This window comes from Hyperolius riggenbachi, chromosome 8 (genome assembly GCF_040937935.1).
Source record: "Hyperolius riggenbachi isolate aHypRig1 chromosome 8, aHypRig1.pri, whole genome shotgun sequence".
Taxonomy (NCBI): Eukaryota; Metazoa; Chordata; class Amphibia; order Anura; family Hyperoliidae; genus Hyperolius; species Hyperolius riggenbachi.
In genome coordinates this window covers 288,946,801-288,974,261 of record NC_090653.1, presented here as the reverse complement: position 1 = coordinate 288,974,261, position 27,461 = coordinate 288,946,801, and the positions used below count along the sequence as shown (strand labels likewise).

The window sequence follows — 27,461 nt, the reverse complement described above, 5'->3', positions numbered from 1 at the left end:
TCTGGCTGGCTGTGTCGTCTCGTCTGTGACTGCTGGCTGCGGCTGGTTCTGGCCATGTCTGTGTCAGACAGACTCTGTGACCACGGTAGCGGTGCGGCGGGCCGGCGGCACTCACTCCCACACACTGGCTGCGGCCTGCGGTACATGCCCCCACTCTGCATGCAGCCAGCAGAGTCACACCTGGAACAAGCATGCCGCCAGCGGAGTCACACCTGGAACAAGCATGCAGCTAGCGGAGTCACCCCTGGAACAAGCATGCAGGCAGCGGAGTCACACCTGGAACAAGCATGCAGCCAGCAGAGTCGCACCTGGAACAAGCACACAGCCAGTGGAGTCACACCTGGAACAAGCATGCAGCCAGCAGAGTCACACCTGGAACAAGCATGCCGCCAGCGGAGTCACACCTGGAACAAGCATGCAGCCAGCGGAGTCACACCTGGGACAAGCATGCAGCCAGCGGAGTCACCCCTGGAACAAGCATGCAGCCAGCAGAGTCACACATGGAACAAGCATGCAGCCAGTGGAGTCACACCTGGAACAAGCATGCAGCCAGCAGAGTCACACCCGGAACAAGCATGCAGCCAGTGGAGTCACACCTGGAACAAGCATGCAGCCAGCAGAGTCACACCCGGAACAAGCATGCAGCCAGCGGAGTCACACCTGGAACAAGCATGCAGCCAGTGGAGTCACACCTGGAACAAGCATGCAGCCAGCAGAGTCACACCCGGAACAAGCATGCAGCCAGTGGAGTCACACCCGGAACAAGCATGCAGCCAGCAGAGTCACACCTGGAACAAGCATGCAGGCAGCGGAGTCACACCCGGAACAAGCATGCAGCCAGTGGAGTCACACCTGGAACAAGCATGCAGCCAGCAGAGTCACACCCGGAACAAGCATGCAGCCAGCGGAGTCACACCTGGAACAAGCATGCTGCCAGCGGAGTCACACCTGGGACAAGCATGCAGCCAACGGAGTCACCCCTGGAACAAGCATGCAGCCAGCGGAGTCACACCCGGAACAAGCATGCAGCCAGTGGAGTCACACCTGGAACAAGCATGCAGCCAGCAGAGTCACACCCGGAACAAGCATGCAGCCAGTGGAGTCACACCTGGAACAAGCATGCAGCCAGCAGAGTCACACCCGGAACAAGCATGCAGCCAGCGGAGTCACACCTGGAACAAGCATGCAGCCAGTGGAGTCACACCTGGAACAAGCATGCAGCCAGCAGAGTCACACCCGGAACAAGCATGCAGCCAGTGGAGTCACACCCGGAACAAGCATGCAGCCAGCAGAGTCACACCTGGAACAAGCATGCAGCCAGCAGAGTCACACCCGGAACAAGCATGCAGCCACACCTGGAGTATATATTGTGTTTGTTTTGCTGGATGTACGTATTGTACAGAGTTTTGAACGTCTCGTGTATTTTTTCCACATTATTTGTTTTGCACTATGTACAGCGCAACGGAAGATGTTGGCACTATATACATAAAAAATAATGGTAATAAAAAAAAAATTTATCGCAAGATATTGGACGCACGGAAAGCTATAACGTCACAATAAAATACACTTTCACCAGCGGTGGGTATTTTCCGTGCAGCTTTTATTAAAGCTATAAGCTCGGCAGTAGCTGTGGAATCGCCCCTCCTCCTCCTGCGCTGCGATCGTCTTGCGAGCTGCGCGGATCCGCGTTCCCCTCCGAGAGGTCTGTAATAATAATGAACAACGGGTGACGATGATGAACATTCCTCGTGATAAAGCAACTGATACCTCGGCAGTGCGTTCGGCGGCGTATTCCCCGCACACCGACGGGTCACGTCTGCGCTCATTTCATCTTCCGCCATTTAAATAATGAGGCGAGGCGATGGAATTGTCTGCGCCGTTACATCTCCTTTCTGGAACAGGTCGAAGATTTGCCATTTATATCTGAACCTTGCAGGCATTCTAAATAGCTGGAATATTAGGAGACGGGAGGTTAAAATGTATATTTATCAGAGAGAGCCCAGGGGCGGCCTGCTCCGTTTCCATGGCAACTCCAGGAACCGGCGATTAAAGGGGAACAAATTAACGTTGTGGTAGATAAATAGACGGACTGATTGTAGCCGAGTTCGGGATGGGATGTGGACGCCGGCGCTTTAAAGGGAAGCTCAAGTGAAATTAAACGTATGCTATAATGAATTGTATGTCTAGTACAGATAAGACATAGAACATTAGTGGCAAAGAAAAAAGTCTCATTTTGTTTCCAGTACAGGAAGAGTTAAGAAACGACAGTTGTTATCTATGCAAAAAAGCTTCTCTGAGTTATTCCACCCACTGAGTAGGAGACAGTTCTATTTTCTAAAGCACTTAAAGAGACACTGAAGCGAAAAAAAAATTATGATATTATGATTTGTATGTGTAGTACAGCTAAGAAATAAAACATTAAGATCAGATACATCCGTCTAATTGTTTCCAGTACAGGAAGAGTTAAGAAACTCCAGTTGTTGTCTCTATGCAAAAAAGCAATTAAGCTCTACGACTTTCAAAGTCGTGGAGAGGGCTGTCTTCTGACTTTTATTATCTCAACTGTTAGTGAACACATTTCTTTTTCTCTGCCAGAGGAGGAGTCATTAGTTCACAGACTGCTCTGAAAGAATCTTTTTGAATGCTGAGTGTTGTGTAATCTGCACATATTAGAGAATGATGCAATGTTAGAAAAAACACTATATACCTGTCAATAAAAATATGAGAATGTTTTCTTTGCTGCTAATCTTCTAGTAATTATTCATAGTACACAATCAATTCATCATATCATATTTTTTTTTTCTGCTTCAGTGTCTCTTTAAAGTAAACTAGAGATCATTTCACTTCTTGCTGACTGCTCCACTCCAATCGGCGTAAACGCGACGGCAGCCCCAGGAGCGCTCCATGCCGATTGGCGTGAACGGCCTTCTATGGGGCTAGCAGGAGATCGTGCGCGCATCTCCACTTGGAAGGTTCCGCCTTCAGTCTCCAAGCAGCGATCACCTCAAACACTGTCGCCGTCTTAATATACCTGTACAGCGCTGTGATCTAAGGCAGCGCTGTACTGGGGACAGCCGTGTGACACGGCTGTCCCCTTGGGGGACACAGAAGCGATCGGCGGTGATAGGTTGACTGGGGAAGGGAGGGAAAATTCTGAAAAAAATACGCATTTTTATTTAAAAAAAATAAAAAATATTTGTAAAAAAATAAATAAACATTGGGGGAGCGACCAGACCCCACCAACAGAGATCTCTGTTGGTGGGGAGAAAAGTGGGGCGGGGATCACTTGTATGCTGAGTTGTGCGGCCCTACAGCGGGTTCTTAACCACATAACGACCGCCCCCAGCCGATGGGCGGCGGCAAAGTCTGGGCCCAAACGACCGCAATACGCCCATCGGCGGGGGCGGCTGCGGGAGTGGCTATGCGGCGATCGCGTCATTCGTGACGCGATCAGCCGCCGGGGACTGGCTCCGCCCCCCGTTCGCCGTAACCCGCCGGCCGTTCGGAAGCGCCGGCGGGTTACTGGCATCCGGATCGCCGCTGCAACAGTGTATAATAGGCTTTGTAATGTATACAAAGCCTATTATACTGGCTGCCTCCTGCCCTGGTGGTCCCAGTGTCCGAGGGACCACCAGGGCAGGCTGCAGCCACCCTAGTCTGCACCAAACACACTGATTTCCCCCCCCCCTGCCCCCTGATCGCCCACAGCACCCCTCAGACCCCCCCCCTGCCCACCCCCCAGACCACTGTTTGCACCCAGTCACCCTCCTAATCACCCATCAATCACTCCCTGTCACTATCTGTCAACGCTATTTTTTTTTTAAGTCCCTAATCTGCCCCCTACTTCCTCCTGATCACCCCCCCACCCCTCAGATTCTCCCCAGACCCCCCCCCAGACCCCCCCCCCCCCCCGTGTACTGTATGCATCTATCCCCCCTGATCACCTGTCAATCACCTGTCAATCACCTGTCAATCACCTGTCAATCACCCGTCAATCACCCCCTGTCACTGCCACCCATCAATCAGCCCCTGATCTGCCCCTTGCGGGCAATCTGATCACCCCCCCACACCAATAGATCGCCCGCAGATCCGACATCAGATCACCTCCCAAATCCATTGTTTACATCTATTCTCTCCTCTAAACACCCACTAATTACCCATCAATCACCCCCTATCACCACCTGTCACTGTTACCCATCAGATTAGACCCTAATCTGCCCCTTGCGGGCACCCAATCACCTGTCCACACGCTCAGATTGCCCTCAGACCCCCCCCTTATCAATTCGCCCGTGCAATATTTACATCTGTTCTCCCCTGTAATAACCCACTGATTACCTGTCAATCACCCATCAATCACCCCCTGTCACTGCCACCCATCAATCACCCCCTGTCACTGCCACCCATCAATCAGCCCCTAACCTGCCCCTTGCGGGCAATCTGATCACCCACCCACACCAATAGATCGCCCGCAGATCCGACATCAGATCACCTCCCAAATCCATTGTTTACATCTATTCTCTCCTCTAAACACCCACTAATTACCCATCAATCACCCCCTATCACCACCTGTCACTGTTACCCATCAGATTAGACCCTAATCTGCCCCTTGCGGGCACCCAATCACCTGCCCACACGCTCAGATTGCCCTCAGACCCCCCCCTTATCAATTCGCCCGTGCAATATTTACATCTGTTCTCCCCTGTAATAACCCACTGATTACCTGTCAATCACCCATCAATCACCCCCTGTCACTGCCACCCATCAATCACCCCCTGTCACTGCCACCCATCAATCAGCCCCTAACCTGCCCCTTGCGGGCAATCTGATCACCCACCCACACCAATAGATCGCCCGCAGATCCGACATCAGATCACCTCCCAAATCCATTGTTTACATCTATTCTCTCCTCTAAACACCCACTAATTACCCATCAATCACCCCCTATCACCACCTGTCACTGTTACCCATCAGATTAGACCCTAATCTGCCCCTTGCGGGCACCCAATCACCCGCCCACACCTCAGAACGCCCTCAGACCCCAGCCCTGATCACCTCGCCAGTGCATTGCTTGCATCTATTTCCCCCCTCTAATCACACCTTGAGACACCCATCAATCACCTCCTGTCACCCCCTAGCACACCTACCCATCAGATCAGGCCCTAATTTGCCCCGTGTGGGCTCCTGATCACTCGGCCAAACCCTCAGATCCCCCTCAGACCCCCTTCCGATCACCTCCCCAGTGCATTGATTGCATCTATTTTCCCCTCTAACCGCCCCCTGAGACACCCATCAATCACCTCCTGTCACCCCCCTAGCACTCCTATCCATCAGATCAGGCCCAATACATCCTGTCATCTAAGAGGCCACCCTGCTTATGACCGATTCCACAAAATTTGCCCCCTCATAGACCACCTGTCATCAAAATTTGCAGATGCTTATACCCCTGAACAGTCATTTTGAGAAATTTGGTTTCCAGACTACTCACAGTTTTGGGCCCGTAAAATGCCAGGGCAGTATAGGAACCCCACAAGTGACCCCATTTTAGAAAGAAGACACCCCAAGGTATTCTGTTAGGTGTATGATGAGTTCATAGAATATTTTATTTTTTGTCAAAAGTTAGCGGAAATTGGATTGTTATTGTTTTTTTCACAAAGTGTCATTTTTCACTAACTTGTGAGAAAAAATAAAATCTTCTATGAACTCACCATACCCCTAACGGAATACCTTGGGGTGTCTTCTTTCTAAAATGGGGTCACTTGTGGGGTTCCTATACTGCCCTGGCATTTTAGGGGCCCTAAACCGTGAGGAGTAGTCTAGAAAACAAATGCCTCAAAATGACCTGTGAATAGGACGTTGGGCCCCTTAGCGCACCTAGGCTGCAAAAAAGTGTCACACATGTGGTATCGCCATACTCAGGAGAAGTAGTATAATGTGTTTTGTGGTGTATTTTTACACATACCCATGCTGGGTGGGAGAAATCTCTCTGTAAATGGACAATTGTGTGTAAAAAAAATCAAAAATGTGTCATTTACAGAGATATTTCTCCCACCCAGCATGGTTATATGTAAAAATACACCACAAAACACATTATACTACTTCTTCTGAGTACGGCGATACCACATGTGTGACACTTTTTTGCAGCCTAACTGTGCTAAGGGGCCCAAAGTCCAATGAGTACCTTTAGGATTTCACAGGTCATTTTGAGACATTTGGGTTCAAGACTACTCCTCACGGTTTAGGGCCCCTAAAATGCCAGGGCAGTATAGGAACCCCACAAGTGACCCCATTTTAGAAAGAAGACACCCCAAGGTATTCTTTTAGGTGTATGATGAGTTCATAGAAGATTTTATTTTTTGTCACAAGTTAGCGGAAATTGATATGTATTGTTTTTTTTTTCACAAAGTGTCATTTTCCGCTAACTTGTGACAAAAAAAAAATCTTCTATGAACTCACCATACTCCTAACAGAATACCTTGGGGTGTCTTCTTTCTAAAATGGGGTCACTTGTGGGGTTCCTATACTGCCCTGGCATTTTAGGGGCCCTAAACCGTGAGGAGTAGTCTAGAATCCAAATGCCTCAAAATGACCTGTGAATAGGACGTTAGGCCCCTTAGCGCACCTAGGTTGCAAAAAAGTGTCACACATGTGGTATCGCCGTACTCAGAAGAAGTAGTATAATGTGTTTTGGGGTGTATTTTTATACATACCCATGCTGGGTGGGAGAAATCTCTCTGTAAATGGACAATTGTGTGTAAAAAAAATCAAATAATTGTCATTTACAGAGATATTTCTCCCACCCAGCATGGGTATGTGTAAAAATACACCCCAAAACACATTATACTACTTCTCCTGAGTACGGCGGTACCACATGTGTGGCACTTTTTTGCACCCTAAGTGCGCTAAGGGGCCCAAAGTCCAATGAGTACCTTTAGGATTTCACAGGTCATTTTGCCACATTTGGTTTCAAGACTACTCCTCACGGTTTAGGGCCCCTAAAATGCCAGGGCAGTATAGGAACCCCACAAATGACTCCATTTTAGAAAGAAGACACCCCAAGGTATTCCGTTAGGAGAATGGCGAGTTCATAGAAGATTTTATTTTTTGTCACAAGTTAGCGGAAAATGACACTTTGTGAAAAAAAACAATTACAATCAATTTCCGCTAACTTGTGACAAAAAAAAAAAATCTTCTATGAACTCACCATACATCTAACGGAATACCTTGGGGTGTCTTCTTTCTAAAATGGGGTAATTTGTGGGGTTCCTATACTGTCCTGGCATTTTAGGGGCCCTAAACCGTGAGGAGTAGTCTTGAAACGAAATTTCTCAAAATGACCTGTGAAATCCTAAAGGTACTCATTGGACTTTGGGCCCCTTAGCGCAGTTAGGGTGCAAAAAAGTGCCACACATGTGGTATCGCCGTACTCAGGAGAAGTAGTATAATGTGTTTTGGGGTGTATTTTTCCACATACCCATGCTGAGTGGGAGAAATATCTCTATAAATAGACAATTGTGTGTAAAAAAAATAAAAAAATTGTCATTTACGGAGATATTTCTCCCACCCAGCATGTGTATGTGTAAAAATACACCCCAAAACACATTATACTACTTTTCCTGAGTACGGCAATACCACATGTGTGGCACTTTTTTGCGGCCTAACTGCGCTAAGGGGCCCAAAGTCCAATGAGCATCTTTAGGCTTTACAGGGGTGCTTACAATTAGGCACCCCCCAAATGCCAGGACAGTAAACACACCCCACAAATGACCCCATTCTGGAAAGTAGACACTTCAAGGTATTCAGAGAGGAGCATAGTGAGTCCGTGGCAGATTTCATTTTTTTTTGTCGCAAGTTAGAAGAAATGGAAACTTTTTTTTTTTTTTTTTTTTGTCACAAACTGTCATTTTCCGCTAACTTGTGACAAAAAATAAAATCTTCTATGAACTCACCATGCCTCTCACTGAATACTTTGGGATGTCTTCTTTCCAAAATGGGGTCATTTGGGGGGTATTTGTACTATCCTGGAATTTTAGCCCCTCATGAAACATGACAGGTGCGCAGAAAAGTCAGAGATGCTTGAAAATGGGAAAATTCACTTTTGGCACCATAGTTTGTAAACGCTATAACTTTTACCCAATCCAATAAATATACACTGAATGTTTTTTTTTTTATCAAAGACATGTAGCAGAATAACTTTCGCGCTCAAATGTATAGGAAATTTTACTTTATTTGAAAAATGTCAGCACAGAAAGTTAAAAAAGTCATTTTTTTGACAAAATTCATGTCTTTTTTGATGAATATAATAAAAAGTAAAACTCGCAGCAGCAATCAAATAGCATCAAAAGAAAGCTGTATTAGTGACAAGAAAAGGAGGTAAAATTCATTTAGGTGGTAGGTTTTATGACCGAGCAATAAACCGTGAAAGCTGCAGTGGTCTGAATGGAGAAAAAGGCTCTGGTCCTTAAGGGGCGAAAAGACTGTGGTCCCGAAGTGGTTAAAGCTGCAGTGGCCCAATTTATGAAAAATGGCCTGGTCTTTATGGCATGCGCAGAAGACCCAGACTGGACGCGACTGAGCCAGTTACCGGGGCTGATCACAGCTGAACGGCAGACCTCAGGAGGACGGCGGGAGGATGCACACGTGTTTGTGGCGCCGGAGGAAGCCCCGGGTAAGTATCGATTCTTTGTATTTAATGATCTCTGGTACACTTTAAACATCAAAGAAACAGTGAGAGGCGGCTTGAGATAAGGTTTTACTGCTCAAAGTTCAAAAGGTCATTAACTCTGCTTTGTTTTATAGTTTAAAATACAATTGCAAATATGACAGAATGATACAATGTTATTAAAAAAATAGCTATATAACTAAAAATAAAAATATGAGACTCTTTTCTTTGCTCCTAATGTTCTATTCATTATCCGCACTACACATACAATTCATTATAAGTTGTTTTTTTTTTGTTTGTTTTTTGCTTCAGTGTCACTGAATAGTATTTATTTATTTTAGTATAATAGTATTTCTAAACTAGGTATGGGGATGGGGTTGGAGTAATATTTGTATTTTATTGCTGTTACCCCCTTATATTCTGTACGAGCCACTAAGACCCCATTCACACTGTCTTAAAGCAAACCTGAACTCAGAACTTTGTTGCGGCACTAAAAGATAAGCAACAGCATAATAACATTTAGAGAAAAACATTTCTTTGTTACAGCAGTTACAGGTTGTTACAAATCCTGCAATACATCTGCAGAGTGTCTACTTCCTGCTTTCATAGAAGAAGATATAGGGTTAATATCCTTTGTGTGTTTAAAAGCTGCTCTGCCATGGCAGAGGAGATTCCTAAGCGGACACAGCTGAAAAGATCAAATTACAGTGGTGATTAGTCACAGATGAGGGGGAATTAGACAGGATAAACTCTCTAAATACACACAGGAGGCATTTCTCACTGTTTTCTTTCTGTTCTGTGCAAGAGTTTCGGTCCACTTTTAAAAAAAGTTCTTTAGCGGAATGAAAAGAAACGGATGCAAACGGATACTGCTCAAAGCAATAGGGATTCACATCAGTCGGTTTGGTGTGTTTTCCAACAAGCGGAACGCCACTTTGGGTCCTGCACGGCTTTTCTGGATTGGCTGGTCGAAGCAAATGCCGACGGAATCCATGCTAGCCTGTGAGAATGGCTGCTTGACTCATACGTTTCGCAAATTGCTCATCCGCTGCCGTTGATTCAGGTCCTCTGCAATGCTGGCACCGACTTTGTACGCTAGAAACGCCGCTAGACCGATCCCAGAGCCTCATCAGAAGCACCAGGCTTGAAATAGACCAATCGGAATCGTTCCTCCCCAGGGAAGAATTCTTATTGGTTCACAGAGTAGTGGACCATTGAGAATCCTCCCGGGTGCTCATGGAGGATTCTCATTGGTGTTTTGCAAACCAATTGAAGCCTGATGCTTGTGATGGGGCAAGAGCAGGATCATCCACTAGGCGACCTAGGCAGGTGCCTGGGGCCTAGTGGTTGTCAAAGGGCCCACCTGCCCCCTTCTCGGCCCTCTCTCCACTCCAGCTTTCCAACAGGAGCACAGTACGTATAGTGTGAAATCAGCCTATGAGCTGCTTGACATTAGACAAGAAAAAAGTCAGATATGCAGGACGGACAACAGCAGACAGAACGATGGATGTTAAACGTACACAGGTTGCATTCACACACGTGCCGGCGACATGTTCTGTCTGTACCATCCGTCGCAGCGATGGATCGCACAGAGTCACTGCATGTACATTGCACGATTATTTCAGACAGTTTAGAAGGGGCCCAGAACACTTGTGCAGATTCTCCAACACGATTTCATGCATGCATCAATTTTTCAATTTTTAGGGAATTTTTTTAATGAACTCTCGGCGCATTTTTGCAATCATTATGCACGTCTGTATGCAAATTTTCGGTTTGTGATTTTTCCATGCATGCGGATTAAGTTAATATACATGGAAATGTACCTAACTAGCTTCAAAATAGCACACATTTTTTTGGCCCGCCCCCCGCCCTCAAAAAAAAAAAAATAACATAAAAGAAACAGTAATTTTTTTTTCTTTGCTGTGCCACTGACTTACATTGAAAGGCAAATATCACAACGCTGTTGAATAACATAGACCTGTCGTGTAATGATAAGGCAAGGGGGAGGGGGTACTTTGTGTTGGGGGGGGGAGGGGGAAATAAGATTATAAACATTAGGCATCAGGAAGGGGTAATGTAGGGGAGTAGCACTGAGAAGAAGCATTGGCAGGAGTTGAGGGCCCATACACACGTCGGATTTGCACGAACGACGGGTCGTTTGAACGTTCCGTCGTTCGCACGTTTCCGCATGAAATCCGGCGTGTGTACAGACTATCGTTCGGGAGATAAGACTGGTTACCAGCGATCCGCCCGGCGGATCGTTGGCAACCAGTCTTATCTCCCGAACGATAGTCTGTACACACGCCGGATTTCATGCGGAAACGTGCGAACGACGGAACGTTCAAACGACCCGTCGTTCGCGCAAATCCGACGTGTGTATGGGCCTTTAGGATGAGGAAGGACTTAATTGAGGAACAACATTTGTGAAGTGGGAGCGCGGTGTTAAATAATAATAGTGAGAGGGTCTCTATGGATCAATATGGAAAAACACAGAAAAAGTCTTGAACACCCCACTTGGTAAAAAATACAGAGGCTTGCAAAAATACACAATCAGAGGTATGTTAAGATTAAACAGCAAGAAGGGGTTAGTCGTCGTGGGGGGAGGCTGGGGTTAGGCTTTAGGAAAAGGTAATATTGTGGGAGGTTATAGTTCGGCATTAGGAATGGGGTTAATGTTGAGGGGAAATTCAGGATAGGAGACTAGGAAGGAGATTTAATTTAATATCAGTGGGGTGGGAGGTAGGTGCTTTAGCGTTGAGGAGAGTTTAGGGTTAAGTGTTTAGAAAGAGCTACTGTTTAATAAGGCAACAGACGGGGGCCAATGCACCAAAACAGAGCCAAAAACACCATGACAGATCTCGGCTCTCCAGCGAGTCAGGTGCAAATATAGTTCAAGAGAGTCAGGTGCAAGTATGGCTCCAGAGAGTCAGGTGTAAATATCACTCTAGAGAGTAAGGTGCAAATACGGCTCAAGAGAGTCAGGTGCAAATATGGCTCCAGAGAGTCAGGTGCAAATATGGCTCCAGAGAGTCAGGTGCAAATATGGCTCCAGAGAGTCAGGTGCAAATATAAGAAGGAAGGAAAAGAGACCGCTGCACTCACATGTATGACCAAGAGGGAGCACGGAAATCGATAGCCAAAGTCCATGTGTAACAAAAGGAAGAAGTCCCGCTACACCAGTTGGTCGGGTGAAAGTAGAAATCCTTTATTGATATTTCAATCCATCATCAGTGTTGCAATAAAAAGCTCACGCGTATCGGAGCATGGAATGGCTCCTTAATCATAGCATACTAACATGAATGTATTCGCAGGCTATATAGTGCATTAGGCCACACCCCTAAAGGTGTGAACCCTGTGCTTAAAGATATACACAACATAATATTTAAAAGGTGATTAATAGCACCATAATGCATATATAAAAAATCCTCATTTTAAAAACAATAGGCACAGCATGACATCGCATCTCAAAAACCTACCAAAATCTCTACCCCATATTTAAATTAGACTACAATATCGCACATATGGTGGATAGTATTCATTAGTATTAATCATAGAAAGTGTTTAAATCAAGTCTGGAGTTTAATCCTGTAGGGGATCGTGTCCCCAATTTCCAAATCCAGAAAGCCTCCCGTTTCAGAAGCTTCCCATAGATATCACCTCCCCTCATTGGGTATGAAACCCTTTCTACACCATGGAATCTGAAGCCTGCCATATTGCCCGAATGAACATGAAAAAAGTGCCTAGAGACACTTGACGCATGGGTAATATATTCTGCATTTCTAAGACATCTCCCTGCGCCATGATAGTGCTCAGAAATTCTCTGGCGGAGAGGGCGGGTGGTACATCCCACATATTGAACCGCACACTCCACACAAGTAACCAGATACACGACATTGTGAGTGTGACAATTAATATATTGTCTAATATCATGGCTAGTGTGTCTAGAGAGTGAAACGGCCTCCCGGGTCTGATCATGAACATGTTACCCCAAGACGTTTCTACATATTCATCTTCCACATCAGTTGTTGCTAAGCATTGACATCCACTCTATCCTACCATCCCTCCCTGCATCTGTTGCTGATTTACATACCCCATGGTCTGTTGTCTGGGGACAGCGGAGGAAGCTTCCATTTACCTACCTGTGGTTACGTGTGCTCTTTGCCTCCTGAAGCTGCGGACCTGGTTTGAGGCTTGGAATGGAGGCTCGTGCCTTGCGGAGTCGTGTTGCGCCTTCCCCTGTGGAGAGTGGAGATGTGGGGCGTACGCAGCTGACTACAGCGGGGAAACAGGCCACAACAAAATGGCCGCCGCTACAGGACACCACGCCAACAGCGGATCCGTCCAGGTCTAGCGGAAGTGATGTCATCACTCACGGCCAGGGAGTTACACAGCCGGCACCCACCCTCTCCCTCATTCCGCAGGTCTCACAAGCGGAATCTGAACAGTGGGAGCGGGCAGATGTCCCCCACCAACCTTTGCCACCAACAGAGAATGCCAATACTCAGTGGAAGGAACGAGCAGGGGGAATCCATGCACAGACGAACACATTCGGGGCCACACTGTCATCTATAGCAGACAATTTGAAGCTGTGCCTGACCAAAGGACCTAAACAAGCCTCCATTGATGTGAGTAGCCACCCCCATTCCATGTTGTATACTAAAGGGAACTTAGAGGACTGGATAAGAAAGGGGGCCATTCCCAAATCTTCCCATGTCCAGGAACTCATTAGGGGCTTTACAGCAGCCAATGAGGAACATTGCAAAGGCAACAATAGCACCACGATTTCCTCTATACAGGACAATTTGCAAGCTCCTGACACATGCAATATAGATATGTCTAAGGACAGTGCTGTTTTTCCTGGGCAAGATCTTGTTACTAATAGATCAACTTCAGATCCTCTTTTAGGTGCACAGGCAGCCAATCAGGTTGGTTTAGAACCAGCAGAGTCAGAACCCGATTTTGCATTGGACATTTTAGGTGAACTTTTGATGTACCCCGATACTGTATCCGGCAGGCTTCAGATTCCATGGTGTAGAAAGGGTTTCATACCCAATGAGGGGAGGTGATATCTATGGGAAGCTTCTGAAACGGGAGGCTTTCTGGATTTGGAAATTGGGGACACGATCCCCTACAGGATTAAACTCCAGACTTGATTTAAACACTTTCTATGATTAATACTAATGAATACTATCCACCATATGTGCGATATTGTAGTCTAATTTAAATATGGGGTAGAGATTTTGGTAGGTTTTTGAGATGCGATGTCATGCTGTGCCTATTGTTTTTAAAATGAGGATTTTTTATATATGCATTATGGTGCTATTAATCACCTTTTAAATATTATGTTGTGTATATCTTTAAGCACAGGGTTCACACCTTTAGGGGTGTGGCCTAATGCACTATATAGCCTGCGAATACATTCATGTTAGTATGCTATGATTAAGGAGCCATTCCATGCTCCGATACGCGTGAGCTTTTTATTGCAACACTGATGATGGATTGAAATATCAATAAAGGATTTCTACTTTCACCCGACCAACTGGTGTAGCGGGACTTCTTCCTTTTGTTACACAGGTGCAAATATGGCTCCAGAGAGTCAGGTGCAAATATGGCTCCAGAGAGTCAGGTGCAAATATGGCTCCAGAGAGTCAGGTGCAAATATGGCTCCAGAGAGTCAGGTGCAAATATGGCTCCAGAGAGTCAGGTGCAAATATGGCTCCAGAGAGTCAGGTGCAAATATGGCTCCAGAGAGTCAGGTGCAAGTATGGCTCCAAAGAGTCAGGTGCAAATATGGCTCCAAAGAGTCAGGTGCAAATATGGCTCCAGAGAGTCAGGTGCAAATATGGCTCCAGAGAGTCAGGTGCAAATATGGCTCCAGAAACAAAATGGCTGCTACTGGTGCTATTCTGTGAAGACAGAGATGTTTCAGTATCTGTGCTATAGAGTTATCTTTTTTCCCATGAATCCTCAATACACAATCATGCATTACCATAATAATGGAGTTTTCATTCTCCCTCGTGTGATATTTTGCACACGGAAGGATGCCGGCTACGGCGACGCCTGCACTGGCGTCTGCGGTGGAAGGAGGGGGCAGCACAAGCCGTGGGAGTCCAAATAATAATGTACAAGTTCTGCTAATTAATGGCTTTTTAATGTGCAGCTAATTACAGCATACAGAGATAGGGGCTCCACATAGACTTGTGTCATTACAGGCATTAACCATCAAAGTGCCTGGGATCTGCCGACTTCAGGCTGCTCCCCACAGGGCCAGGTGGCCAAATCTTAAAGGGGGGCTCAAACCAGATGGGAAATCTCAGACATAGGCGAAGTCACCCGCTGCTGGGCTCCAATCAGAGGTGATATCTCAGACATAGGCGGAGTCACCCGCTGCTGGGCTCCAACCAGAGGTGATATCTCAGACATAGACGGAGTCACCCACTGCGGGGCTCCAACCAGAGGTGATATCTAAGACATAGGCGGAGTCACCTGCTGCTGGGCTCCAACCAGAGGTGATATCTCAGACATAGGCGGAGTCACCCACTGCTGGGCTCCAATCAGAGGTAAGATCTCAGACATAGGCGGAGTCACCTGCTGCTGGGCTCCAACCAGAGGTGAGATCTCAGACATAGGCAGAGTCACCCGCTGCTGGGCTCCAACCAGAGGTGATATCTCAGACATAGGCGGAGTCACCTGCTGCTGGGCTCCAACTGGAGGTGATATCTCAGACATAGGCGGAGTCACCTGCTGCTGGGCTCCAACCAGAGGTGATATCTAAGACATAGGCGGAGTCACCTGCTGCTGGGCTCCAATCAGAGGTGATATCTAAGACATAGGCGGAGTCACCTGCTGCTGGGCTCCAATCAGAGGTGATATCTCAGACATAGGCAGAGTCACCCACTGCTGGGCTCCAACCAGAGGTGATATCGCAGACATAGGCGGAGTCACCCGCTGCTGGACTCCAACCAGAGGTGAGATCTCAGACATAGGCGGAGTCACCCACTGCGGGGCTCCAACCAGAGGTGATATCTCAGACATAGGCGGAGTCACCCACTGCTGGGCTCCAACCAGAGGTGATATCTCAGACATAGGCAGAGTCACCCGCTGCTGGGCTCCAACCAGAGGTGATATCTAAGACATAGGCGGAGTCACCCACTGCGGGGCTCCAACCAGAGGGGATATCTCAGATATAGGCGGAGTCACCTGCTGCTGGGCTCCAACCAGAGGTGATATCGCAGACATAGGCGGAGTCACCCGCTGCTGGGCTCCAACCAGAGGTGATAGGTCAGACATAGGTGGAGTCACCCACTGCTGGGCTCCAACCACAAGTGAAATCTCAGACATAGGTGAGGTATTTACCGCACAAATCTCTAATTTACCTCACAAGTCAGCCATTTACCTCACTAACTGGCAGGCCTAGACCTACCTCAGAGGAGCCTATAGGCACAGATGTCTTGGCACCTTAGACTTTGCCCTCTAGGAATCTAGAAACCTCCTCCGAACCGCACTACAAGTGCGCTGGCTGTCCGAGCTGTCACTTCTCCCTTACTTCATCTGCCCATCATAGGTAGCTACAGGTGCCCCTTAGTATTAGGTAGCTAGACGTAACCTCCACATTAAAGAGACTCTGTAAGAAAATGTCCAGCCTTATTTCTTCTAACCTATAGGTTCCTATAATGTGGTCTGAATTACTGCAGACTTTTCTAGTTGCACTGTCTCTGTAATACTGTATAGCTAATCTTCTTTTCCTTGTCAAGCTTTGTCGACCCAGAGAGGAATGCACTGCCTCTGCTGTGATAGGGAGAAGTTATGCACGCCCCCAACAGGTCTCTGCTCTCAAATTCAGCTTGTCTAAGGAGGGAGGGAGCTGCCCATGCTGAGAAACCCTGACTGTAGTGCAGATAAATCACTATGTAATAAAAACTTGTAGTATACGGTAACATGATATATATATATATATATATATATATACACACACACACACACACACAAACATCACTTCCTGGTTAGCGGCCATGTTTTTTGTTTGTAAACACTGCCTAAAACTGGCGATTAAAATCCAGGATCGTGGCGGGGAGCCTATTTCTAACGTCATCCAATCACACCGCAAATATGCCGCTTGTTGCTAGTGTGGAACCGGCCTTAATGAGTTGACATTTCACAAATGTCTTGGTAAAATCTGCTGTTTTCTGCTGCACCGAATGTGCCCATGCTTTGAGAATTTAGCCCCATTGCTGGGCCACCTTCAGGACAGCACAGGAGGTACTGCTGTATGGGGCCCCAAGACAGTGTGGGGCCCGAACAGTGGATGTTCCACATGGGCCCCAGCTGTCGATCACTCCCACGGTGTGGCCCCTTTCAGACACATGGCAGGTGAAGGAGGCCTGCTACCAGGGGCATTGCTAGGCCCAAAGATCAGTGGCACGTGCCCCGGATCTATTCTGGGGTGCCCCGGATGTCCCCCAGGCAGAGTCAGCCTTGGTGCCTCAATGGGGGGCATGCTGGGATCTGTGGTGCATCAGTTGCGGATATGCTGGATGCTGTGATGCCTCTATGTGGGCATACTGGCTGCTGTGGTGCCATGCTGGGCACTGTGATGCCTTTATGGGGCATTCAGGGAGCTGTGGTTCTTCTATGGGGGCTTTTTGCTGGGCAGGCCTACATAGACCGCTGTTAATTCATTTAAATTTGGCTTCACCCATGACTACACCCACATTCTGGTGCATGGCCACACCCATATTCTGGTGGAGTACCCAATAGTGCCCCGAACCTCTTCATATCCTAGCGACGCCCCTGCCTGCCACACCAAGAGACCCCTATCCCCACACCTGCTGGCCATTACAATAAGCCTATCACTACCTACCTGCTACTACAAGCTACCTATCAGATTGTGATCTGACATGTGGAGGCACGGGAGAGGAAGGGGTGGGGGTAACCAGAAGGTTTGCTCTGTACGGGGCCCATAAAATTCTGATGGCAGCCCTGCCCCATTGGGTTTTATGTAGGTTACCCCCAGGTGCTACAGTTTCCTCACACAATTTAAAAAATAAACATAACTGGTTTCTGTTCTCTCACTCAAAAATAACCCCTCTCTACACGGTGGTGAGGACGTTGGATTGGGCGTCACACTGAGGAGAGTGATGTGAATTCGATGTAATCTATAAATCGCTGTGGTAAACGTGACAGCGGTATAGGAAGACGTGATGGAAATAATATTTCCTCTGAAGAGGCAGCTTACTGCAGCTTCTGATTATGTTAGTGTTCCTCTATCTGCAGTGATGGGAGGAGGACCTGCCTGAGACCCCCAGAGCTGAGTGCTCGACCTGTGCAAACTCACTCCAAACGTGGCCCTACACACAGGGCTGCTCAAATCCGGATCTGGGAGACATCCGGAGAGTTCTATCTGGATATCTCCCAGTTACCGGGCGGGGGGTCAATCTTACCTGTCTGACGTGTTCTTCGATCCATCCCTCGGCGCCTCTCACGATGCAGTCCAAGCGGCGGTCACGTGATTACAAACACTTCAACACAATCACATGACACGCATGGAGCGCATCGTGGGAGGCGCCGAGGGACGGACCGAAGAAGACATCAGACAGGTTAGATTGACCCCCTCGCCCACCCCGCACAGGTTTACTGGGAGATATCCGGATAGCAACTATCCGGGTATCTCCCGGATCCGGATTTGAGCAGTCCTACCCACACACACCATACCATCCTACCTAATAAAACCCCTGTGCCTCTGCATCCTGTCCCTGCTTCTAGACCTGACAGTTTGCGGTCTGTGAACCTAATTGCATTGTGGGAAATAACAACCTTTTCTAACTGCCAAGCAAGCAACGTCTCCCTGTGTGCATATACTGCAGACAGCAGTGAGGCATGTGCGAGTGTGACGCGTCTGTGCGCGCATTGCGGGTGGTAGCGGCCGTAGCCTAGCGTCCGTTTTTTAACTGGCGGGCCTTTTTACTAGTTTTATAATATTTATTTCAGTTCAGGATCTACAATCAGTTTTTATGATGGATTGTAGCATTTTAAAAATCCCCCAATTATAAAAAAGATTTTTCCCCCAATTATAAAAAAAAAGGTTGAAAACTCTGAAAAAGTTACTTATGTCTATAAATGAAGAAATTGACAAACTATCCTACACCATTCAATTGTCATAAAAATTGGTCAGAAAAGTTAGCCCCTTCTGATCAACTTATGTAGAGAAAAATTGGAAATATGAACAATTTCCTTTTGATTGTTTTGTACAATCGTTTTTGTCAAATTCCCATAAAATTGCATATTTGTATTGTATTGTGTGTAGCCAGCCACCTTAACACCCTTTCCCTGATATTAACATTCTATCCTTAACCCCTTCTCTGAATGATGACAAGACCCTCTCCCAGTCACCAGGGCCTATATGCAATTCACTTTGTCTCCTGATTTTTCTCCTAGGAGATATTTTTAATATCTTTAGAATACCTTTTAAGCTCTTTGCAACTGAAGAAGTAGCAACTAGTAGGCAAAAAGACAACAAGGGGGGGCAGCTGGATAGTGTAATGGTTAAAGGGAACTAGGAACCCTTTCCTTCCCTGGAATTCCTCCTGGCTTGTAATAGCTATAGGAGCTGCCATGCCCCCCCCCCCCCCTTCCTTATTTACAAAAGTCACAGATGCTACCTTCACACATTCACTCTAGATAAGCACTTTGAAGAAGTTGTCCTAATTACCCACCCCCCTCTCTTGAAGAAGATGCATTGTTTATTTCTTGCTAATGAGTGCAATAAAACAATTACCAAGTCCTTAGCTGTCTGAAATCTCTGAGTATGGATGGGCAGGACTGCAGGCCTGCTGAAGTAGGCTAATAAAACTTACTGTAAGTGCTAAACCTTAAATGTAAAATAAAAGGTAAAATGGACATTTTAATAATGAGACATATTGTTGGCATGCAATTTACATGTGCTATGGTGGTGCCCTGGGCACTAAATATGGTGCTTGGTTCACTTTAAGGGGGCTACCTCTGACACAGGCGACCAGGGTTTGAATCTTGGCTCTTTCTGTTCAACCAGCACCTATTCAATAAGGAGTTCGTGGGCAAGACTCCCTAACGCTGCTACTGCCTACTGTGTGCGCCCTAGTGGCTGCCTCACAAGCGCTTTGAGTCCGACAAGAGAAAAGCACCATACAAATATAGGAATTATTATTCTTTTGATAAGAAAAAGACACCGAGAGCCCAATATGGTGTAGTATGCTCAGGACAATAGTGAATAATGTAATGTGAGAAGGTTATAGTCACAAACAAGGGTTACCGCTGAGGCAACCACTGTGAATGCAGGTGAGGAGATTAGACCTGTCCTCACTCAGGGTTAAGAAGTCGCTCTCCGTAGATAGAAGAAAGGTAGGGGTGGGTCCCCCTTCCACCAAGGGTGGACACTAAAATGACTTTGATGAACAGAGGCGCCAGCAGAATAAAAACAATAATTAAAAATTTTAAAATATGCTGGGGAGGCAGTGGTGGACTTACCTCCGAAAGCAGACTAGACTACTTGTCTGACATAAATAAACACTTTATTAGTACCCCAATAGATGCAACGCGTTTCGCAGGACCAAGCCCGCTTCATCAGGCAATAAAATAGGGGACAAAACAGTAGCTCTCAGGTAGCACATATAGCGCCTCTGTGACACAGAGGCGCTATATGTGCTACCTGAGAGCTACTGTTTTGTCCCCTGTTTTATTGCCTGATGAAGCGGGCTTGGTCCTGCGAAACGCGTTGCATCTATTGGGGTACTAATAAAGTGTTTATTTATGTCAGACAAGTAGTCTAGTCTGCTTTCGGAGGTAAGTCCACCACTGCACTTTATTAGTACCCCAATAGATGCAACGCGTTTCGCAGGACCAAGCCCGCTGACATCAAGACCCGCTACCTGACACCAAGAACCAGTGCTACTCGGATACCCCTTTTCAAAATCCGAATCCGATTCGGATCCGGATACCCCGCTATCCGATCCGGGTCGGATATCCGAATTCAAAATTTTCCTATCCGAATCCGATTCGGATATCCGACCCCAGTATCCGACCGGATTCGGATATCCGGATTGAAAACCGGAAGTGGCCTTTAAATTGCTTTAAAAAGGTTTGTAAGGGTCAATTAGGCATGTAGCATCATTCTTTTTCAAAGGGGAACACTAATTGATGATGTGGGGACTTAAAATCCCCCCTCACAAAAAAAGGCTGTCAAAGGGCCAAGTGCAAAGTGCCAAATGCAAAGGGCCAAGTTCAAAGGGCCAAGTGTCAAGTGCAAAGGGCCAAGTGCAAAGGGCCAAGTGTCAAGTGCAAAGGGCCAAGTGCAAAGGGCCAAGTGTCAAGTGCAAAGGGCCAAGTGCCTAATGCAAAGTGCCAAGTTTAAAGGGCCAAGTGTCAAGTGCAAAGGGCCAAGTGCCTAATGCAAAGTGCCAAGTTTTAAGGGCCAAGTGTCAAGTGCAAAGGGCCAAGTGTCAAGTGCAAAGGGCCAAGTGTCAAGTGCAAAGGGCCAAGTGCAAAGTGCCAAATGCAAAGGGCCAAGTTCAAAGGGCCAAGTGCAAAGGGCCAAGTGCCTAATGCAAAGTGCCAAGTTTAAAGGGCCAAGTGTCAAGTGCAAAGGGCCAAGTGCCTAATGCAAAGGGCCAAGTTCAAAGGGCCAAGTGTCAAGTGCAAAGGGCCAAGTGCCTAATACAAAGTGCCAAGTTTAAAGGGCCAAGTGTCAAGTGCAAAGGGCCAAGTGCAAAGGGCCAAGTGTCAAGTGCAAAGGGCCAAGTGCAAAGGGCCAAGTGTCAAGTGCAAAGGGCCAAGTGCCTAATGCAAAGTGCCAAGTTTAAAGGGCCAAGTGTCAAGTGCAAAGGGCCAAGTGCCTAATGCAAAGTGCCAAGTTTTAAGGGCCAAGTGTCAAGTGCAAAGGGCCAAGTGTCAAGTGCAAAGGGCCAAGTGTCAAGTGCAAAGGGCCAAGTGCAAAGTGCCAAATGCAAAGGGCCAAGTTCAAAGGGCCAAGTGCAAAGGGCCAAGTGCCTAATGCAAAGTGCCAAGTTTAAAGGGCCAAGTGTCAAGTGCAAAGGGCCAAGTGCCTAATGCAAAGGGCCAAGTTCAAAGGGCCAAGTGTCAAGTGCAAAGGGCCAAGTGCCTAATACAAAGTGCCAAGTTTAAAGGGCCAAGTGTCAAGTGCAAAGGGCCAAGTGCCTAATGCAAAGGGCCAAGTTCAAAGGGCCAAGTGTCAAGTGCAAAGGGCCAAGTGCCAAGGGCAAAGTGCCATGTGCAAAGTGCCAAGTGCCAACATGTGCAAACACGTGCAAAAATGTGCAAAGTGCAAACACGTGCAAACACATGCAAAATTGTGCAAACACGCGCAAACACATGCAAAAATGTGCAAACACGTGCAAAAATGTGCAAACACATGCAAAAATGTGCAAAGTGCAAACACGTGCAAACACATGCAAAAATGTGCAAACACATGCAAAAATGTGCAAACACGCGCAAACACATGCAAAAATGTGCAAACACATGCAAAAATGTGCAAACACGCGCAAACATGCAAAAATGTGCAAACACATGCAAAAATGTGCAAAGTGCAAACACGTGCAAACACATGCAAAAATGTGCAAACACATGCAAAAATGTGCAAACACGCGCAAACACATGCAAAAATGTGCAAACACATGCAAAAATGTGCAAACACGCGCAAACATGCAAAAATGTGCAAACACATGCAAAAATGTGCAAAGTGCAAACACGTGCAAACACATGCAAAAATGTGCAAACACATGCAAAAATGTGCAAACACGCGCAAACACATGCAAAAATGTGCAAACACATGCAAAAATGTGCAAACACGCGCAAACATGCAAAAATGTGCAAACACATGCAAAAATGTGCAAAGTGCAAACACATGCAAAAATGTGCAAACACGCGCAAACACATGCAAAAATGTGCAAACACATGCAAAAATGTGCAAACACATGCAAAAATGTGCAAACACGCGCAAACATGCAAAAATGTGCAAACACATGCAAAAATGTGCAAAGTGCAAACACGTGCAAACATGCAAAAATGTGCAAACACGCGCAAACACATGCAAAAATGTGCAAACACATGCAAAAAATGTGCAAACACGCGCAAACACATGCAAAAATGTGCAAACACATGCAAAAATGTGCAAACACGTGCAAAAATGTGCAAAGTGCAAACACGTGCAAAGTGCAAAAATGTGGAAAGTGCAAACACGTGCAAACACGTTCAAAGTGCCATGTGCAAAGTGGCACTTTGCACGTGTTTGCACGTGTTTGCACATTTTTGCACGTGTTTTCACGTGTTTGCACATTTTTGCAGTTTGCACGTGTTTGCAGTTTGCACGTGTTTGCACTTTGCACGTGTTTGCACTGTGCATGTGTTTGCACGTGGCACTTTGCACGTGTTTGCTCGTGGCAGGCAGGCAGCACCTGGCCTGGTGTGTGTACAACACACACACAATCACATAGCAGGCAGCTGCAGCAGCACTGCAGCACACACTCTTAATGTCACATTTATGACATCAATGAAGCAAATGAATGATTTAACTATACTGTAGTGATTGTGAAGGGGTTAATCACTGAACAGCTTAGGTTTATAACTATGTACAGCCCTTTGTAGGGCACCAGCAATGGAGCAGGAGCATGTCTCTCAGGAAGCATTCAGCAAGCCAGGACGATCTGTCTCATCATGGCAGCCCTCCTTATTATACCAGGGGGGCTGGCCAGTGTTCCTTTCTGTGATTGGGAGCCAGGGTTTAGGCTGGGAGGCCTCTGATTGGCTTAATGAGGTCAGGTGGGGCTGGCCAGGGTTCCCCTCTGTGATTGGTTTCTGGTGCTTCTGCTGGGAGCCCTCTGATTGGCTCCCATGACGTCTGGACCTCATGCAGTGTTTCACTGGTCCAGATATCCGCGGATATCCGTACTATCTGCGGATATCCGTATAGCCCAGCCAACTATCCGCAGATAGCTATCCGGATACTGGACCAGCTATCCGGAATCCGGATCCGATCGGATAGGCCTAAAAAAGTCGGATATCCGAGTCTATTCGGATATCCGGTATCCTGTTGAGCAGCACTGCCAAGAACCTTTCCCTGACACAAAGACCCTTTCCTCACACCAGGACCCTCTCTATAACAATACCTCCATCCTGACGCCAGTACCCTCTACTTGACATCCTTAACCTCTCTGTGACACCCAGACCCTCTCTCTGACACCAGGGGGGCTTTCTCCTTGACCTGTTACCGTTGCTCGTATTTCTTGCAGCCCCTGGGATATCATTAGTGCTGATATTTCTCATTCCTATCATCCCTTCGGCTCCATCCCTCCCTCCCGCCTATTTCACAGCTTCAGGTTGGCCAGAGGTCCGCGCAGACCTCCAGCGCTTGGAGGCGTACATGTATATTTGGCCACGACACGTAAAAAAACAAAAAGCGACAAGAAGGCCGGAGGGGCTGTTCTGTCTCATCCTGCAGAGTTTGTTCTCAGCTCGTGTTTTGGCTTCACATAAATTTACAGTCTCGCCACGGCATATGCTTTGTGATGGCGTGCTTGCGGAGTCCGGTGCTGCGAGCCGAGCCCGCCTTGATGCGTGTCCGCCATTCCTCCCCCATTTCACCTCACACAATGTTCTCCCCAGCTCTGTCAGGGCTTCTGTCATCTGCAGAGCCAAACCTGAGGGCCGCCGCTTTCTTCTTAAAACGGGGTGAATAGGGCAACGCGGCATCCAAGGCCTGAGCCGGGAAACTACGAGGGAAGGCGCAAAAGGGGCGCGGCGGGGCGCAAATACAATATTCTGTCTTCAGGAGAGGTGAAAAACAGAACGATCGTGATGTCCATCTCCTGAAGCGGCTGGGCTGAGAGACTGTAACTGTACCAATACAAATGTGATTCTGTGGAGAGGGGAGAGAGGTGGACACTGCAGAGAGAGATAGTGGATGGAGGAGAGAGAGAGAGAGGTGGACACTACAGAGAGAGATATTATGCCAAAGGGGCACTACAGCGAAAAACTATAAAATTTGAAATATGTGCAAACATACACAAATAAGAAGTACATTTTTTTCCAGAGTAAAATGAGCCATAAATTACTTTTCTCCTATATTGCTGTCACTTACAGTAGGTTGTAGAAATCTGACAGAAGTGACAGGTGTTGGACTAGTCCATCTCTTTATAGGGGATTCTCAGGGATACATTTATTTTCAAAAGCACTTAGTGAATGGCAGTTGCTCTGTCCAACTGCCAAAAGACTGTGTAGGGAGCAGGGAAGCTGGCCAGTATCATTGTTTAAATCCTTTTAAGGGAATATCTTTATAAAGAATAAAGGCCTTGCTGAGAATACCCTATGAAGAGTTGGGCTAGTCCAAAACCTGTCGGCTCTGTCAGATTTCTACTACCTACTGTAAGTGACAGCTACATGGGAAAAAAGTAATTCATGGCTCATTTAACTCTGGAAAAAAACGTACTTCTTATTTATGTTTGCAAATATTTAAAATTTTAAAATATTTCCGCCATAGTGCCCCTTTAATTCAATAAGGGCTCATTCACACCTAGTGCGTTTTGGGTTTTTTTGTTTTAGCGCAGGCGATTTTAAATACACCCTATCAATTGTTAGTGCAATGAATCCTTATGGGATAGTACATATCGGGGCGTTTCGTCAGCTTTCCACACAGCAAAGAAGTGCATGTACCATTTTTTTGAGCGATTTTGCAAAACAAAGAACGCTCACAAAATCGCTTTGTGTGGTGGCGATTATGTTCGCAGTTTTAAAAATAAATACATTGTATTTATTATTTTCAGGGTCAAATAGTTCACTTCCTGACTTGCGTCAGGAAGTAAAAAAACAAATCGCTCTGTAAAAGTGGTTTGAAAACGTTGTACACAAAATCGTAGCGCACAGGTAAGCGCCAGGAGGAAAAAAAAAAAACTCACAGAATTGCAAAACGCTGGATATTGCGATGGCGATTTTAGATGTGAACAAAGCCTGAGGGCAGTTTGGTGAAATAATTTAGGTCGGTAAAATACCGCATTTGGTGTTTAACACCTTTTTTCATTAAGATTCCCGCATGCGGTAGAAATTTGGAGATTTACTGAAAAACACGCTTCAATTAACTACGCCCAGCTCTTCGGTAACGCCATGTACCCACGCCGCGTTTTTCCTGACGACCAACGATTGTTTGAGCTCAAATCGGTCGTTTCCGTGATATATTGTGACGTGGGTACAGTAACATGACCAGGTCATGGCGGATAGGATCGCTAAGATCCGACGACTCCTGCGCAAAGTACCGCAATCACTTGAAGTCTCGTTCGCTCCCAACGTGTAGTGGCGTGTGACGTCGTGCATACCCAATGGCAGGAAGAAGCGTTGCTTGACAACCGTCGTCAAGGGGATGTCGCAGGACCTGTCGGGCGGTGAGTGATTACTCGCGATTCAAATGAAGCTTAATTGCCGCAGCTGAGCGGCTGGTTGAGAAGGGGTTAATTACCCATAATGCCGCCGTCCGCCCATCGTTTCAAAGAGCTTGCACGCATCCTATTGCTCGCGTTGCAAGCCTCACCATGGCGCACTTCCTCCTCCTCCTCCTGCTCGTGAGAGCATGCCTGCCGGCTGGTCAGAGTTGTAGGTAAATAGCAAACACTTTTACTTGATTTGCCGAATGCTTTAATCTTTGTGAATTGCAGTTTCTTGACATTTCTTGAGGCATTTACTGCACAAGTCAGTAATTTACTTCACTAGTTGTATTTTACTTTCCAGTTTGGTAATTAGGAATGATCACAGATATGCAAATTAATCAGAGTTTATGGAAATTTATACAAATTCTTATGCAAATATAGCCTGGCTAACCTGCTTATCCTCTGCCTCTAATACTTTGTCCTAGCCCCTGAACTAGCATACGGCAGATCAGGTGTTTGACATTTTTGTTAGATATGACAAGATTAGCTGCATGCTTGTTTCTGGTGTGATTCACACACTACTGCAGCCAAATAGCTCAGCAGGGCTGCCAGGCAACTGGTATTGCTTAATAGGAAATCAATATGGCAGCCTCCATATACTTCTCTCTACAGTTCTCCTTTAATGAATTGAGGACAGACAGTGCATCAAACGAATCCCACAAGGGAGCTACATTATCCATCCCTGTGCCCCATCCACCCACCAGCAGTATCCAGCGGGGGAGGGGAGCCCCTTGTAATTAGCCTCATCCGCTGTCATTTGACTACATTTTACATCTGTAGCAGCCAGACAACCGGCACAGATTGGCTTTGATCTATTTGGGCCGCCAATCATTTTCTTTCCTTTTGCCGCGCGTCAGACGGAGCCTAAAGCAGGTCAGACAGTCCCGTCGGCGACACCAGAAACGCTGCGGTGGAAATAAAACATCTCCCTCGGTTTGCGGCGGGTCGGCCCTACAACAAAAAGCTAATTAAAAAAAATGAAATGGAACTTGTTTCTGTTCTCCCTGCAGATGAGACATGCGACCGGTGGGGCCTGGAACCCACTGAAATCCGCAAACGCAAAACGCAACCGCTAGCGTTTTGCATGAGCGGTTTGCAAGCGGATTCATGCGAGTTTTCGGTCGCGTTTTGCAACAGTGTATTTTTTTCCTCAGCGGTTGTGTAGCGTTTTGCGTTTCGCGTTTTTATCCTGATTGGTCCTGTGAATTATTTTTAATTTTGTTACAGTGTGCTGAACCGCAAAACGCTAGCAAAACCGCTCAGTTTAGGTTTTGTTGAGCGTTTCTGCTAGCGTTTCAATACTTTACATTGAAGCGCTAACGCTCCCAAAATGCTGCAGG

At 46.7% G+C, this 27,461-nt stretch overlaps 1 protein-coding gene across 4 annotated transcripts in view; it reads right to left on the bottom strand.

Annotated features, from left to right (window-relative positions):
• The window catches only part of DIPK1B (divergent protein kinase domain 1B), a 395,039-nt gene that overhangs the window by 113,451 nt on the left and 254,127 nt on the right, over positions 1–27,461 (bottom strand). Inside the window, exon 1 of one of the 4 annotated variants that reach the window (XM_068249132.1) lies at positions 12,799–12,816. The exons of the other annotated variants lie outside the window; for them this stretch is intronic. The gene's annotated coding sequence lies outside the window, so the exon portion shown is untranslated. Of the gene's footprint in view, positions 1–12,798; positions 12,817–27,461 lie in introns of those variants that run through there. 4 annotated transcript variants of the gene reach the window in all.